This window comes from Myxocyprinus asiaticus, chromosome 6 (genome assembly GCF_019703515.2).
Source record: "Myxocyprinus asiaticus isolate MX2 ecotype Aquarium Trade chromosome 6, UBuf_Myxa_2, whole genome shotgun sequence".
NCBI classification, from domain to species: domain Eukaryota; kingdom Metazoa; phylum Chordata; class Actinopteri; order Cypriniformes; family Catostomidae; genus Myxocyprinus; species Myxocyprinus asiaticus.
The window spans coordinates 7,915,231-7,920,536 of NC_059349.1; positions in this window are offsets into that span (position 1 = coordinate 7,915,231).

The following is a 5,306-nucleotide window of genomic DNA, read 5'->3' on the forward strand; positions in this document are numbered from 1 at the left end:
TGTTTTTTTGTCTACTGATTTTTTTTTTATTATTTGGAAAGATTCTTTGTTCAATGTTTTGTCCGCATAATGATCCAAAACACTTTAAACAAAAATACAACCCATTGAAGAGACTGCAAGTCTGTCCCACACACACTCTATATAATCCCATCAAAAACCAAATACTGTATGGTCATACTGTGAATAAAGTTCATGTGTGCTTTTTCCACCTGTGGCCATAGAGTGATTTTTAAGTCACTGCAAAATGGGCCGACTTAGCACATGCTTGCACGAAAATACCAAAACTTCATGACCATGCTCACTGACTTTGGTCTTATGACTTAAAGCCTGGTGCTGCGCTTAGTGGTAGCACTCTTAAAAAGAGCTCCAACAAGCTCCAAAATGCACATAATTGCAGCATATAAGTAATCCATATGACTCCAGTGGTTTAATCAGTGTCTTCTGGCGCACTATGGCTGCTGTCGCATCATCCAGGTGGATGCTGCACACTGGTGGTGGTTGAGGAAATTCCCCCTATACTATGTAAAGCGCTTTGAGTGCCTAGAAAAGCACTATATATATGTAAGGAATTATTATAAGTGTAATCAAGCTTGAAATCATGATCGTGTCTAGAGACTGTAATGTCAGGATGTTCAGTAAAAAAGGAGTTTTGGTCTGTTCTCACCCAAAACCAACTTGATCACTACAGAAGACATTGATTAAACCACTGGAGTCGTGTGGATTACTTTTATCCTACCTTTATGTCCTTTTTGGAGCATGAAAGTTTGGTCACCATTCACTTACATTGTATGGACAAACAGAAATCATATCTCCACTAAAATGTCTTTGTTTGTGTTCCTTAGAAGAAAGAAAGTCATGCAAGTTTGAGACGACATAAGGATGAGTTAATCATGAGAGAATTATAATTTTTGGGTGAACTATTCCTTTAACTGCCATTTGGATTGCTCTTTATTACCTTGGTTAGGTCAATGTAGATAGTCTTTCTAAAAAATAAACTATTGTATTTGTTCTAAAAAAATAAATAAAACAAAAATAAAAACTAATAGCCTAAACACATTTACATAAAATAATCATATAAATCTTAGGTCTAATATACTCCCCCTAATAGATTTATATATTTTTTATAAGGGTGTTGATGTGTATTTTAAAAAGCCTTGTAATTGATGTTGTGTGGTGTCACGTCTTTACCTCGTCATCAGTACTGTTTAAAATGTCAGGGCTGTCAAGCAGTTCGAGAGGTTTGACTTCTTTCACAGCAATTTAAAGTAGATCTTTTTTTTTTATTATTTGAATGGGGTGCATAAGTTTTGTGGTTTCTGTCTAGCTTTTTGTGTCACACAGTTGTTCCACTCGAGCACGATTTGTTTCTATGTTATTTTTATATTACATTGAATTACGTTGTCTTGTTATTTGGCATGAGATTTATTTTGGATTAGTGTGAAAGCATGTGTCTCACGCCAAATGCATGAGAAATGGCAACCCTATATTAATTAACGTACAGAAGGGTTGCAGAAAGGATATCAGGATATAGAGGTTAGGAGAATATTAGGAGGAAATTAGGATAATGTTCTCCAAATCTACAGGGAGCGTTCTATTTCTGTAAAAAATAAAAAATAAAACTTTCCAACAAAAAGGGAATGTTAGAATGATCTGGGAACCAAAAATGGTCATTTCTGATTTTAAAGTGCACCTTTTTGCATTGAGGGGCGATTGGAAATATAAGTTATTTTCTCATGATTTCACATGCTGGTTTTCTTTTTTACTGCTGAAGAATTTACGCTCTCCTTATAGGCCCTGAATAAAAATTTTGAGCAAGACATTTTCTTAATTGTTAGTACTTTTTTTATACACTGTCTGGCCAAAAAAATAAATTAAAAAAAAGTCGCAAGCTCTTATAATTTGTTGGACAGCCTTTAACTTTGATTACAGTGCACATTTGTCATGGCATTGTTTCGACAACCTTATGCATTTATTTCTGTCCAGAGCTGCATAAATTTTTGGCCGAGATCTTGTATTGATGACAGGAAAGTCAAACCTCTCCGTAAAGTCTTCTCCAGCACATCCCAAAGACTTTCAATTGGGTTAAGGTCAGGACTCTGTGGTGGCCAATTCATGTGTGAGAATTATTCCTCATGCTTCCTGAACCACTCTTTCACAATTTGAGCCGGATGAATCTTGGCATTATCATCCTGGAATATGCCCGTGCCGTCAGGGAAGAAAAAAATCCATTGATGGGATAACCTGGTCATTCAGTACATTCAGGTAGTCAGCTGACTTCATTTTATTGCCATATAACGTTGCTAAGCCTAGACCTGACCAACTGAAGCAACCCCAGATCACAACACTACCTCCACAGGCTTGTACAGTGGGCACTATGCATGATGGGTGCATCGCTTCTTGTGCTTCCCTTCTTACACTGACGCGCCCATCGCTTTGTAATAGGGTAAATCTGGACTCATCGGACCACATGACCTTTTTCTATTGCTCCAAAGTCCAATCTTTATGCTCCCTAGCAAATTGAAGTTGTTGTTTTCGATTAGCCTCACTAACAAGTGCCTTTCTTATGGCCACACAGCTGTTTAGTCCCAATCCTGTAAGTTCTCGTTGCATTGTGTGTGAAAATGCTCTTACTTTCACTATTAAACATAGCCGTGAGTTCTACTGTCAATTTTTTACGATGTGACTTCACCAAGCGTTTTTAGTGCTCTCTGATCACGATCTTTCAAGATTTTTTTCTGACCACATTTCTTCCGTGAAGCTGATGGTTCACCACTATCCTTCCAGGTTTTAATAATGTGTTGGACAGTTCTTAACCCAATTTCAGTGATTTCAGCAATCTCCTTAGTTGTTTTCTTTGCTTGATGCAGGCCAATAATTGCCCCTTCTGAAACACAATAACATCTTTTCCACGACCATGGGATACATGGTTGTTTAAGAAATGAGAAGCTACACACTGCATCAGTTAGGATTAAAAGAATTGTTGCCAGCTGAATCATATTAATCACTGCAATAATGATCCAATCATAGGCTCTTAAGTGTCTGCTTCTTTAAATCCAAACGGTGACTTTTTTTTTTTGGCCAGGCAGTGTAATTAAATGTAATTGATCTATTATAAAGAGCAGGGGTGGACTAGCCATCAGGAGCAACGGGCATTTTCCCAGTGGGCTGCTGGGAAATTTGGGCTGGCCCACTGCTGCGCATGTACAGACCTGTCCTACAGATGATATAAGCTGCCACCCTGGGCTCCATCATGTCCGTGCGGGCCCCATTACAGAGCAAATATTAAATAAACTCTGTCATGTAAAGCAATATAATGGCTTTTATTTTAAAATAATGAGCGCATATCCGTGCGGATTGTCTCCATACCTCGCATGGACCTCATTATTTGACATACAAATCACAATAATGGTGACAACCAAAGACAACATACAGTTACAACAAATACAGTAACAGCAGCGTATATCTGCAAACAGTAAAGCTATGAGCAGTACACAGTCATTTACATAATTTATTCATTTCGCAGGGAGCTGAAGTGCATCTTGCTGAATAATGCTCACGTCTGACAAAATGCAGAAAATAAGTCATGAACAACATTACTTTGTGGCTATTTGAGTCTTTGAGGCATACTTTGTTAAAAGGATAGCAGAAACAGCACTTGTCAAAGTATAGGGCTTTTCACTTTTTCTCAAGAATAATCTGGGGAAGGAATTAAAACACTGCAGAGTGAAAATATGAGCAATTAATCTGCAAATTATCTGAAAAGATCAACACTTAAAGAGGTATATTTATTTTTATTTTTTAACATATATTTAAAAAAAAATTTAAGCATTGTTATCAGTGTCCTGCTGTGACACTTTCTTCATCTAACTATTTTAAACAACGTTTTATGATCTTGTATAGCTATACTTATACAAGATCATAATATACGTATATAATAAACTTATATAATATATTATTATTATACTTGTTGTTTCCTCAACTTCATATTAAGTGACAATAGTTTATTTGAACTTCTAGAAAAAAGTTGAAAGGTGATAAAGATCTTTATGCTGACTTGTAAGAGCACCTAAAATACACACTTTCCCTTGTACATTAACGTCCATTTTAACTTAACATCTGTATGTTGGGAAAAAAGTTTTCGGACATGTTATTTGTCTGAGCTATAAAGTGCTTATTTTAGTGCTTTCTCTAAAAAATCCACTTATCACATTTACAGTGGTTTTATATGTTTGAAAGTTATGACAATTTTTGCACTGGTGGGGCATGTTGTCATTACTAGTAATAGAAATGATCTTTTTTTTTTTCTTTCAACAATTTTTTTTTTTTAAATTGAGCCTGAAAATGAAATCAATTGAGCCGGCATGGTGTGTTAAGGGCCGGTTTTGGTGGGCCTCTTTGGGCCATTAAGTCTAAGTCCACTTTTTAGTCCCAGTCTGCCCCTATAAAGAGTATCAAAGTTTCAGAGTGTCATTTGTGCAGGATGTAGCCTGCTAATTACAGTAAGTGACAGTAATGATATTAAGAGTGAACAGCCATTAAACAAGAAGAATCTCCGACACTTGTTGTGACGTCATTAGCGCTGCGACACGACTAAATCTTCAGTCTGTTGAGAAACTTGTATGGATAAAATCGGTGTTCTTCTCTTGTCCTGCACATGTAGATCTAGGCGCTTAACTTTTGTTTAAAAAAACAAGTTAAAAAACATTGTTTTTCATTTTGATTCCGCTTGTTTATGTAGGTTTCACTGCCCCCTGTATCAGACGGGTTAAGTGCATGTTACGATATTTCATGTTGTGAACAACAAAGTGTGTAATGATGATAATCTCAAGAGAATCTCTTAGAAGCCACTTTATAATCAAGTAAAAGATCTTTGTATTGCTGTAATCGATTAAATTGCTAAACTACTGTTTATATGTGACTATATTTAGGAAGGTCCCATACTATCTAACTTTCTTTTTTCTGAACGCGCAAGCATTTTTCTCACCGAATGCTTTCGGCCAAAACACAGGTCGTCCCGGTGTTATGGATCAACTGGGGATGAGCATGTGAATAATTTACTTGCCTTTTCAGCAGATTCATTAAATGTGAATTGTCAAGGAGCAAAGAAAAAACGTTTTGCACATTATAAAAAATGTTGGTATCATTATTAAACAGCGTTTCACAAATGCCCGTTCTAATGAACTTGACAGAGCGATTTTAACATGGTTTCACAGGTGTTTTCATTGGTTTGAATGGGAACTGACGATGAAACTTGTAAAAGCATTAAATCGCATGTTGAATTGTTTTATTTCAACATAGGCTGATGT